Source organism: Dipteris shenzhenensis, chromosome 2, assembly GCF_047967505.1.
Source record: "Dipteris shenzhenensis isolate YYH24624 ecotype China chromosome 2, Dip_SZ_1.0, whole genome shotgun sequence".
NCBI classification, from domain to species: Eukaryota; Viridiplantae; Streptophyta; class Polypodiopsida; order Gleicheniales; family Dipteridaceae; genus Dipteris; species Dipteris shenzhenensis.
Genome location: NC_141597.1, coordinates 50,257,972 through 50,269,701, shown reverse-complemented (window position 1 = coordinate 50,269,701; position 11,730 = coordinate 50,257,972). Strand labels below are relative to the sequence as shown.

General features: G+C 45.4%; 1 protein-coding gene across 1 annotated transcript in view; it reads left to right on the top strand.

Annotated features, from left to right (window-relative positions):
* The window catches only part of LOC147904915 (exocyst complex component EXO70A1-like), a 31,317-nt gene that overhangs the window by 601 nt on the left and 18,986 nt on the right, over nt 1–11,730 (top strand). The window lies entirely within an intron of this gene.

Here is an 11,730-nt window from a genome sequence, read left to right as displayed (position 1 = left end):
GTAGCACCCGTGCTTTGTAATTATGTATCAAATAATCAAACGTGACTGGAATACACCAGCGATTTTAGCAAAGTGCATCCATTAATGAGACCTTCTTTTGAAAAAACGATGCTTCCCCAGTTTCAGTTTGCTGTTTTGGCAATGAGAATATAACAATGGGTCAGCACAAGCTCTTGTGATATATTTTTGTGGCCTTCATTGACAAAAACTTATCGGAAGGAGTTTACTCTTTAAGCTATTTTCTATATCTTGAGAAGCTTGTGATTTTATGAACTGACCACAGTGCAAATCCATAGGGTTCATCTGTATTCAAGTCTTCTTCCTTATCAGTGTCCATGTGCAGCTTGGAGGTTTCAGAGAAGCTTAAAAACCAAGTTTCACTGTGGCTGCTGGCAAGACGAAGTCTAAACTTGCTTCCAAGCATGCTATCTAGAGCTGTACAGTAGTCTGCTTAGAGGGGCTGATGTTCTAATAGATTTTTTGTGATTTGTACTGAAATATACAAATCATGAAATTTCATATCCAAATTTAAAAGCGAGGTGTTCACTGATCTTCCTTCAATCTTATGGTTTCACTTTGCTGTATACAAAATATTAACTAAATCTTGGAAGATGAGTGATGCAAGTCATGAAATCTCATATCCTAGTACAGAAACAAGGTATTCACAGATCTTGTTCAATGAACTATGCTATACACCGCTAAATATTGGAATATTTTCAAATTGGAAAGCTTGTTTCATAAATTTTTTGTCATAGATTTGAAAAAGTACGTTCCAAGTTCTTAGGTCGAAATCAATTTATGTTTTGATTCTTGTCATGTGGAAAAAAATCACGACCTTGATGTGAAAGTACTCATCTATACTTATATCTGACCATTGTTTCAGGTGCATGTTTGTGCTTGCCAATTAGCAAGCTTTTACCTTTTTAATTAGCAATTTGTATGTGGAGAATGATAGATCTTTTTTCGAACTTGCCCAACTATTTTAAGTATCCAAGGTAGTTAATTCACGTATCTCATATATTCCAACTTTTGAAGAGTGAATGTACAAACATCACTTTTCCTGTGGTTTAAAGATTGTCTTGACTTTTGCATTTTAAAATATGATTCCACAATTGTTGATTGTATATAGTATGAGGTAAGCCCTTTTAACTTTTTCACCCATTATTTTACATCTAAATGTGAGGATGCTCTTTAGAGATAGATTTGATGTTTTAGCTAGATCAAGTAAGCTTCATGATTTTGAAGGATAATCTATGCGATGCTGTAAATTGCCTATCCATGGCTAGCCACAAGTTGTTGAGGGTCGATGGCGGTTGGTCAATTGAACTTGTGATGTGCCTTTCAGTCCATGAGTAGTTGTGTTGGCACCCCTTTGAACCATTTGAATTCCTGGGTGCTGACGTTCACTATGTTGAGAACTAGGGCCTGGTTGTCCTAGTTGGTCATCACTCGGTATTGTTTGTACCACTTATCCCAAGATGATATCCATTGTTTCTGAAGGAGCGATACAGAATGTCTTGTAATTGATGAAATCGTGATGGAGTTTATGGTTTTCAACCTTATGAGTGACTATCATGAGATTGAAACTGCACTATGTTGTGTTTTTAGAGGATGAGTTTGGGCATGTTCCTAGACTCATCTAGGTATAAGTTGTAATCGAGCCCAGTTGGTGATCTCATGAGCTGAAAGAATGTCTTTGGCGATATCGTTATCAAAGAGCATCATGACGTGCTATCTCGTTATGGTACCTTCGATCTTGAAGAGGTCCACGGTGGCTGGGCCGACACCTTCTGAAAGTTCCTCGATGATCGCGGACATGGTTTTCACTAAAGTATAGTTGTTGGTGCAGAGTCCTTTACGCGAGGACACTTCCGCTTCATATGCCTTGAGATGGCAATAGAAGCGACGGCCCTCTTGATATTTCTGTCATGTCTTGGCCTCGAGGTAGTGGCCAAATCCATGACTATTGTTCCGGCTGAAGCTGTTTTTTTGGGCATTATTTGTATTGCTGCCTCTTAATTGTGAGCTAAAGCTCCACTTTTGCTTCAAACTTGCTTTGGGGCTTTGCCCACTATGCATGAGCTCGAAGTTCTACATGAGCATGAATGCATTGTCATATGTGTCCAGCTTAAAACTCCGAACCTACTATTGGATGTCCAACTTGAGTCCATGTTGCATTGTATGGAGCTTGTCACTGTTGTTCATTGATAGATGAATGGCTATTTGTGTCATTGGGACCTTGGGCCATGTTGAAGAATGTTCCTTGAATTGGGCCATGTATTGTGATGGTAGAAATCTCTTCTTGATCCCCATACAAAAGGTCTCCCAACTGTTGGTGGATACCTTCATCATTGGGTGGGCGTTACCAAGCTGGCACGTCTGCGTCCCTAGGTGCATGGATGTGAGTAGACATTGTCTCTCGTCCATCTTTGTTGAACGGTGAAGTAGTTGTCAAACTTATTGATCCAGGGTGAATGTGTCCGTCTTGCCCTTGTAATGCTGGATGGAGATCTTCGCTCGTATCAATTACTAGTGCAACATAAACCGGATATTGGGTTTGGATATCAGAATGTTTATGGCTGTCAAAAGCAATAACTCTGCCTTCTTGCATCAAGACTGCTCCTGTAGCGATGTCGGAAGCGTCGGTCATGACCTCAAATGGAAGATTTGGGTCAGCAATAGCCATAACTGGTGTGGTGGTGAGTGCTTGCTTGAGTTGTTGGAAACTATATTCTATTTCGGGAAGCCACTGAAAAATTGCTGTGCTTTTCAATAATTCGGACATAGGAGCTGCGATTTCGAAAAACTGATAGACCTTTGTATGGTAGAAGTTTGCCAATCCGAGAAAAGAGCGGACATCATGAACATTCTTAGGAGTAGGCCAGTTTCGGATTACCTTGACCTTCTTGGGATCCACAGAGATGCCTTGAGCGGAAATAACATGTCCCAAATATTCGAGTTGGGTCTTGAAGAACTCACTCTTCTCAATGTTGATGTAGAGAGAATTTGCACGGAGAACTTCAAAAACTTGGTGAAGATGTTGTTTGTGCTCATGTAGGGATCTGCTGAAAACGAGGATGTCATCGAGGTAAACGATGACGAACTTATCGAGGAAAGGCCTGAAGATGTCGTTCATTAATGTCATGAATGTGGCCGGGGCATTGTTTAACCCAAAAGGCATGACCAAACATTCATAGTGTCCATACTTTGTTCGAAAAGCTGTCTTGTATTCATCACCTTCTCGTATGCGAATTTGATGATAACCTGAACGAAGATCAATCTTTGAAAATTGTGTTGCATGTAGAAGTTGATCGAAGAGGTCATTGATGCGAGGCAATGGATACTTGTTTTTTATAGTGAGCTTGTTGAGGGCTCGGTAGTCGATGCAGAGGCGCATTGACTTATTATTTTTTTCCACAAGTAGTACAGGAGATCCGAAAGAGCTGCGACTGGGCCGAATGTGACCTTTGTCGAGTAGTTCGGTGACCTGTCTTTGGATTTCTTCATTTTGAGTGTAAGAAACCCGATAAGGAGGTTTCGACGGTGGATTACTGCCGGGAATAAGTTCGATTGGGTGATCCACTGGTCGTCGAGGTGGTAACTGCTTTGGCAATTCCTGTGGAAAAATATCCAGGTAAGGCTGGAAAAAAGGTTGGTTGAGGTATTCAGGAGGATCCTTAGTTGGTGTCTCCTCGGCTGCCGTAACCAACAGAAGTGAAGTCTTTACTTGGCGTTTACGAACCCACTTCTTTACTTGTAGGGCAGAGGCAACTGGTGTTGAAGGAGAGTCCCTAGAACCAGTTAGCTCAATAAGTTTTCCCTGATGGACAAACTGGATAGTATGGCTACGAAAACTGATTGAGGGATCATAGTCGTAGAGCCACTGTTGTCCAAGTATGACATCGTACTGAGAAAGAGGTATAATGTCGAAGTTCAACTTGTCCGTATAATCTTGGATACGAAAAGACAAGTTTTTAATCCTGGTGTTGCACAAGAAAGTCGTTCCATTTGCGAGTTCAATCTGATAGTCCCTGAGACTAGGACTGGTGGTCAACCGAAGTTTATCGACCACAGAACTGGCTAGGAAATTATGAGAACAGCCACTGTCGATGAGGATGGTGACCGTTGTTCCACGAATCGATCCTTGAACACAAAGTACTTGAGTGGCCAGAGAAGGTTTGGGGTTGCTGGCAAGGCTCAGGTGGATGGTATTCGCCATTCGAACAGCTTTGCCTTTCTTGTCTTGTGCTGGGGTAGCATCTTCTTTTTGGGGAGTGCTAGGTTCCATATTGGAATTTTGCTTTGGGCGCTTGGGACAATTGAACCATCTATGGTCGCCTGTACAGATGGTACAAAGTCCTTTTGTGCTGGAGCTATTCTTCTTGTCAGTGGCCGCACCTTTATGTTGGGGATGTCGGTAATGACTTTGTGAAGAAGAAGAGGCACGATCCTTGGAGGAGTGCTTCTGTTGGAATCCAGCAAATGATTTCTGAGGCTTCTGGGGATCTTGAGACTGTCGCTGACCTTGATTACCGAAGTTTTATCGAAACCTGGTGTTATCTTGAGGGCGAGCACCTTTGGCCATAGGAGAGTTTTGTGTGCGATTAGCACTCTGCTTCCCTGTGTTTTGGAAATCTGTAATGCGCTCTGCGTAAGCAATAGCGCCAGCTGTGGTGGTGATGTTTGCTTTAAGAACATCAATGCGTAACGAGGGATTTAGGCCTGAGATGAAAGCATGAAGGCGATCATCCTCAGTTAAACCATCAATCTCCAGCACCAATGTGGTGAACTGAGAGATGTAGGAAGACAGGGAACCCGTTTGCTCCAACTGTCGGAGTTTTGAACGTGCTTGGAAGTCCGCATTGGCAGGTATAAACTGCTTACGGAGCACGTGTTCAAAACGTTGTGTGAAGATTTTTGAAAACCCCAAACTCGTCTGAACATATGTACATGTGTGATGTTCAACCTGTGTGTGTGCTTGCTGGCGTTCAATCAGATTTTGTGTGAGCAACTTTCGAGCACTTCATGGTATCCACCAGGGACGGGATGGTGTTCATCATATGTGGATGGTCAGTGGGCAATCAAATGCTAAACGACTGGTGGCATGCAATTGTGTGCACATAGTCAATGAATATGTGCTTAAGTGCCTTGGTGTGTGACTTGGGGGAAATGTCTTGAGAGTGGTAAAATGTCACTGATGAGGTGGCAAATAAAGCTAAGGTGGCCAAATTGATTTGGAAAGGAGCATGCATGCACGTGGCTACGTGATGAAGGAAGCTTCTGGTCATGAGCTCGCGAGGATGGCAACGATGAAGGGGGACGAGGATTCAACGGAGGGAGGAGGTGTGGTCATGAGCTCGCGAGGATGGCAACGATGAAGGGGGACGAGGATTCAACGGAGGGAGGAGGTGTGTGTGGGGGAGTTTCAGTGAGCAGGAGAGGTTCGTAGTGCTCGGTGGAGCAGAGGAGGCTTCTGGATAAAGGAGACGGCAAGGAAGTTGAAAGAGGGGGCGGGCGTTGCAACAACACGAACGGAAGGGTTTGGGAAGAGGACTGCGTTGGAGAGGGAGTTTGGAGAATTGGGGGCGACGCTCTTTGTAGGTTGGAGATGAAAGGCGACGGGATCTGGGAGAGACTTGAGTGGGAGAAGGAGTCGATGAGGATCGCAATATGCTGATGAAGGAGGACGAGCTGCACATAAGTGAGTTGGGGGATCGCGTGAGTGGCTCGTAGTAGATGGGAGGAAGTTGAAAAATAAGAGAGTTCCAAGGAAGAAGGAAAACCGTGAGCGATTGAAGGTCTGGGGAGAGAGGTTGCTTAATGACGGGTATGTGGAGAGCTTCAAGGAGCTCGAGAGCGGAAGGCGTAGTGAGGCTCGTGTGCAACAAAGAGCAGAGTTTTGGCTGTGGGTTCGTTGTGTGTGACGAAGTGGCACTTATTGAAGTCCTGTAAATTCCTGACTGTGGTCGCGATGATGCGAGCTCAGAGAGGCAATGGGGGTCGTTTTGTTCTGCGAGCTGGGGATCTGGTTCAAAAGCTTCACGTGAAGAAGGGGCTCTGAAGGGTGAAGGCGACGGCTAGAAGGAGCGGAAGGGGAAGCTGCGTTATTGGCTGTGATCACTGGAGGGGTGACGGAAGGGCAGTCGTTGCCTTAGCTGGGAGCGACTGGTTTGATGAAGAGGACGACTGTCCATACTAGAGGTTGAGGGATCTGGCTCGAGGGCCGTTGCCCTTACAGAAAGGTTCTCAGAAGAGGATAGAGGGGAGTTTGGTTAAAAAAGCAAAACGTGAGCAAGGAGGAGCTTGTTAAAAGGACCAACAGGAAAGAAGCTATGGGTGCTGAGGCTTGATGACAAAGGAGGTTATGTGCGTGGACGAGCAACAGAAGGAGAGCTTTGGAAGGGAGATCATCACGAAAAGAAGAGGGGCTGCATGGTTCGAGATGAAGGTTGAAGGATATATGGGTGAAGAAGAGGCCTTTGGCTGTGGAGGGTACGCAGCAGAGGGGGATCTCTACTAAGGAGGAGAGGAGGTGTAATCCGGTCGGGAGGTCGACCATTGCTCGGAGGTAGAGCTTTGGGACATGGCGAGAGGCATCATCATTTTGTCGACTGGGTGGATTTTGGAAGGACGTATATGTTGTTTGAGCTATGAAGCCAAAGGTGGTCCTCATAAAGGAAGAAATAACGAGGATGGAATAACATGCTTATGGCTAGCTAGTTGTTGAATGCACACCAATACTCTAGTGTTGAGAACAGAGAGGCCTTGCCAGGCAGTATATCAAGATCTCCAAGGGTGGTGAGCTGTGATACGGGAGCGTAGTGCATGTCAGATTTCCTTTAATCTATAAGGAAGTTGTGGATGGTTGTCCGATGAATTGTGGGATTGGATGCATTATGTCTTTGTATGCTTTGTGAGCTTGAGCTCAGTGGTAGGAGCATCATGTTGGGCTGTGTAGTCCACTGGTTTTCTTTCTGAGGTTGTGTGGCTTCTCGAAGAATGTAACCAGAGTTTGAGTTGTGTCTGGAAATGTGTAGAGAGAAGGATGTTGAATGAATTCCTTTGGCCTTGTGATAGTGTTGTTCGGGTGTTTTAAACGTGGATGAGTGTGGCTGTGAAGGTGGGTTAGGCTCTACTATTTTTGTCCATCCACGTTTTGGTGCCTCCACGGAGGAGTTCACTTCAGTTTACAAGATTGGAGGAGCAGGTGTTCTGAGATGTGTTGCAAGCAATGGGGAGAAATCCACACATGAGAGTGATACAGTGTGAGTGGTGTGGAAAATGTGGTCACAGGAAGGACAGATGTATAGAAGTCCAGCTACGTGTGATCCAACTCCGAGCTAGAGTGCAGAGAGCTTTGAAAGTGCTTGCCCGTAGGAAAAAAAATGCTCTTCAGATGTAGAGTGAGCTTCTTCAGTAGTGTATTTGTTTTGTTGCCTTCGAGTTTTGTTGTGGTTGAGAAAGCCAGGGTGTGTGACAGTTGAAAGATTGTGAGGATGGCAGAGGACTTTCCAGAGTTTTGGGGGATGCCATATGAGAATGCAGTGAGATTCTTGGAAAAAATGGAATTTACAGCACTGATGAAGGATAGGGCAACCCCTGAGATTTTGTTTCAGATCTTGAATTATTGTTTGCAGGGAGATGCAAAAGCATGGTTGCAGACTCAAGTGGCTGCCTTCAAGACTGTTCATCCTCAGCAGCAAAATCCGGAGTATACAGTGGTGAGAGCAGCTGTTCTTGCACGGTTTGCACAATTCAGGAGCCCTAATGAAGTATGGAAGGAGTTGTGCAAAATTCAGCAAAAGGATAGCCAGGATGTGGATCAGTATCTGATAGAGTTTGGTAGACTGTGGAGTCTATGGTGTGAGGCTTTAATTCCTGAAGTACCCCCGCAAATGATAAAGAGAGACCGGTTTGTGGCTGGTCTGGAGCCTTCACTCCGTCTGAAGGTGGAGATGAAGAATATTGATAGTTTTGAGGATGCAGTCAGAGTGGCTAGAGAGAAAGAATGGAAGGTCAAGAGACTGAGGCAGCTTGGTATGCAAGAGGAGCCTAAAACCCTGGTCAGTAGGCCAGAAATGATTAAGGCATATGCAGAGAGAGAGCCGGTGTCTATTCCTATGCAGGATGATTCCCTGAAAAAGGAATTGCATGAAGCTGTGGAGCTGATGAAAACATTCAGCCTCAATTGGGTAGAGATTGCAGGAAGAAGCAGAGGTCAAAATAACAGCGGAGACGCTATGGATGGAGGAGAAGGAAGTTCAGCTGGTGCAAGGAGAGTACCAGATTATGTGATGAGCTGTAGGCTGGAGTTGGAAGAGGAACTTGAGGAGACAGTCACAGATGAAGAGATAGATTTTTTGAGTGAGATAGAGGAAGAGAGCATCTCATCAGTTGTCTTCATTGCTGAAGAAACCGGATGTTGATGATGTAAGGGAGCTGGATATCATTACACTTATGAGTGGAGGCTTGTCACTTGCTATGGAAGAGGGTGTTGCTCAGCTAGATCTGTGTGAGGTGGTAGAAGAGAGCCCGAGAGAAGGGGTTGCTACCATAGATGGCAGAAATGTTGAGAGCCCATTAAAGGCAGCTAAGGATAAGTCTGTGTGTGTAGATGATGATCATGCTCCAGTGTTGTGTGGTGATGATGTGCATATGATGGCTGAATGCAATCAATTTGTGGTTGACACTGTGATTGTGCATACTGAAGAAGCTAAGATTTCAGGTTCAGCAAGTGAGGAAGAAAAAGGTGAAACTAGTGAAGATGAGAGCTCGATCATGTGTGACAGTGATGAAGCTGATGTGGCTATTACTGATAAAGTAAAAGACCTACAGACAGCAAGTGTTGATTGTGTGCATGCAAATTGTGATGAGTATGATGAGGTTAAGATTCAGTGTTTACAAGATGATGGTGATTCTGAGAATGAGATGGATTGTGTTCTTGATGATGCACTGAATGATATGTTAGCATTGATCTCTTCGAAAGAGAATGAAAACACCAGTATGCATGTTGAGAAGCACAGCAGTGATAGTGTGATTGATGATCAACTAGATGCTTTGCTTGATGATATCCTCGTGGATTTTGCATGTGTGGTGGGCAATGACAAGAAAGAGTATGATGGTATGTTTGAGCATTCTTCAGGTGGAAGAGATGTTTGTTTGCTCCTGAGTGATCTTGATAATTCATGTGATGGGTTGAGTTTTGCAGCTTCAAAGGTTGAGACAATAGGGTATGCTGAGAAGTCCCTAATCACAGATTATGAGCTGGTTGTGCCCGTGAGATTTGTGTGTGAGGTTGTGACCTCAAAAGATGTAGCTCATGTGAAGATGGGCAAGACTCATGATATAAGTGTGACGGCTGATAGCCAGTGGAGTTGTGTACTATCTTGGCAAGATAGGATATGGGATCCTGGAGGCTTATATGGAAGGAGCTGGTGGCTACATCAAATTGGTGTGTTGTTGATTCCATTTGATCCAGGAGGATGGTGGATTATGCATATCTGGCAGTGGAGGGTTCAAAGTTATCCTTTTGATCCGGGAGGAGAAAAGCAGAGGCATAGAGCACAAGCTTGCTTTGTTTTTGATCCAAGTGGTTTGCTAATGTTTTTCTTTAGCTGCTGGACATGAATGTCACAGCAGAAGAGTAGGGGTTGCTAAAGGTGTGTGAAGATTTTTGAAAACCCCAAACTCGTCTGAACATATGTACATGTGTGATGTTCAACCTGTGTGTGTGCTTGCTGGCGTTCAATCAGATTTTGTGTGAGCAACTTTCGAGCACTTCATGGTATCCACCAGGGACGGGATGGTGTTCATCATATGTGGATGGTCAGTGGGCAATCAAATGCTAAACGACTGGTGGCATGCAATTGTGTGCACATAGTCAATGAATATGTGCTTAAGTGCCTTGGTGTGTGACTTGGGGGAAATGTCTTGAGAGTGGTAAAATGTCACTGATGAGGTGGCAAATAAAGCTAAGGTGGCCAAATTGATTTGGAAAGGAGCATGCATGCACGTGGCTACGTGATGAAGGAAGCTTCTGGTCATGAGCTCGCGAGGATGGCAACGATGAAGGGGGACGAGGATTCAACGGAGGGAGGAGGTGTGTGTGGGGGAGTTTCAGTGAGCAGGAGAGGTTCGTAGTGCTCGGTGGAGCAGAGGAGGCTTCTGGATAAAGGAGACGGCAAGGAAGTTGAAAGAGGGGGCGGGCGTTGCAACAACATGAACGGAAGGGTTTGGGAAGAGGACTGCGTTGGAGAGGGAGTTTGGAGAATTGGGGGCGACGCTCTTTGTAGGTTGGAGATGAAAGGCGACGGGATCTGGGAGAGACTTGAGTGGGAGAAGGAGTCGATGAGGATCGCAATATGCTGATGAAGGAGGACGAGCTGCACATAAGTGAGTTGGGGGATCGCGTGAGTGGCTCGTAGTAGATGGGAGGAAGTTGAAAAATAAGAGAGTTCCAAGGAAGAAGGAAAACCGTGAGCGATTGAAGGTCTGGGGAGAGAGGTTGCTTAATGACGGGTATGTGGAGAGCTTCAAGGAGCTCGAGAGCGGAAGGCGTAGTGAGGCTCGTGTGCAACAAAGAGCAGAGTTTTGGCTGTGGGTTCGTTGTGTGTGACGAAGTGGCACTTATTGAAGTCCTGTAAAGTCCTGACTGTGGTCGCGATGATGCGAGCTCAGAGAGGCAATGGGGGTCGTTTTGTTCTGCGAGCTGGGGATCTGGTTCAAAAGCTTCACGTGAAGAAGGGGCTCTGAAGGGTGAAGGCGACGGCTAGAAGGAGCGGAAGGGGAAGCTGCGTTATTGGCTGTGATCACTGGAGGGGTGACGGAAGGGCAGTCGTTGCCTTAGCTGGGAGCGACTGGTTTGATGAAGAGGACGACTGTCCATACTAGAGGTTGAGGGATCTGGCTCGAGGGCCGTTGCCCTTACAGAAAGGTTCTCAGAAGAGGATAGAGGGGAGTTTGGTTAAAAAAGCAAAACGTGAGCAAGGAGGAGCTTGTTAAAAGGACCAACAGGAAAGAAGCTATGGGTGCTGAGGCTTGATGACAAAGGAGGTTATGTGCGTGGACGAGCAACAGAAGGAGAGCTTTGGAAGGGAGATCATCACGAAAAGAAGAGGGGCTGCATGGTTCGAGATGAAGGTTGAAGGATATATGGGTGAAGAAGAGGCCTTTGGCTGTGGAGGGTACGCAGCAGAGGGGGATCTCTACTAAGGAGGAGAGGAGGTGTAATCCGGTCGGGAGGTCGACCATTGCTCGGAGGTAGAGCTTTGGGACATGGCGAGAGGCATCATCATTTTGTCGACTGGGTGGATTTTGGAAGGACGTATATGTGCTCCATGAGGTGTTTGAGCTATGAAGCCAAAGGTGGTCCTCATAAAGGAAGAAATAACGAGGATGGAATAACATGCTTATGGCTAGCTAGTTGTTGAATGCACACCAATACTCTAGTGTTGAGAACAGAGAGGCCTTGCCAGGCAGTATATCAAGATCTCCAAGGGTGGTGAGCTGTGATACGGGAGCGTAGTGCATGTCAGATTTCCTTTAATCTATAAGGAAGTTGTGGATGGTTGTCCGATGAATTGTGGGATTGGATGCATTATGTCTTTGTATGCTTTGTGAGCTTGAGCTCAGTGGTAGGAGCATCATGTTGGGCTGTGTAGTCCACTGGTTTTCTTTTCGAGGTTGTGTGGCTTCTCGAAGAATGTAACCAGAGTCTGAGTTGTGTCTGGA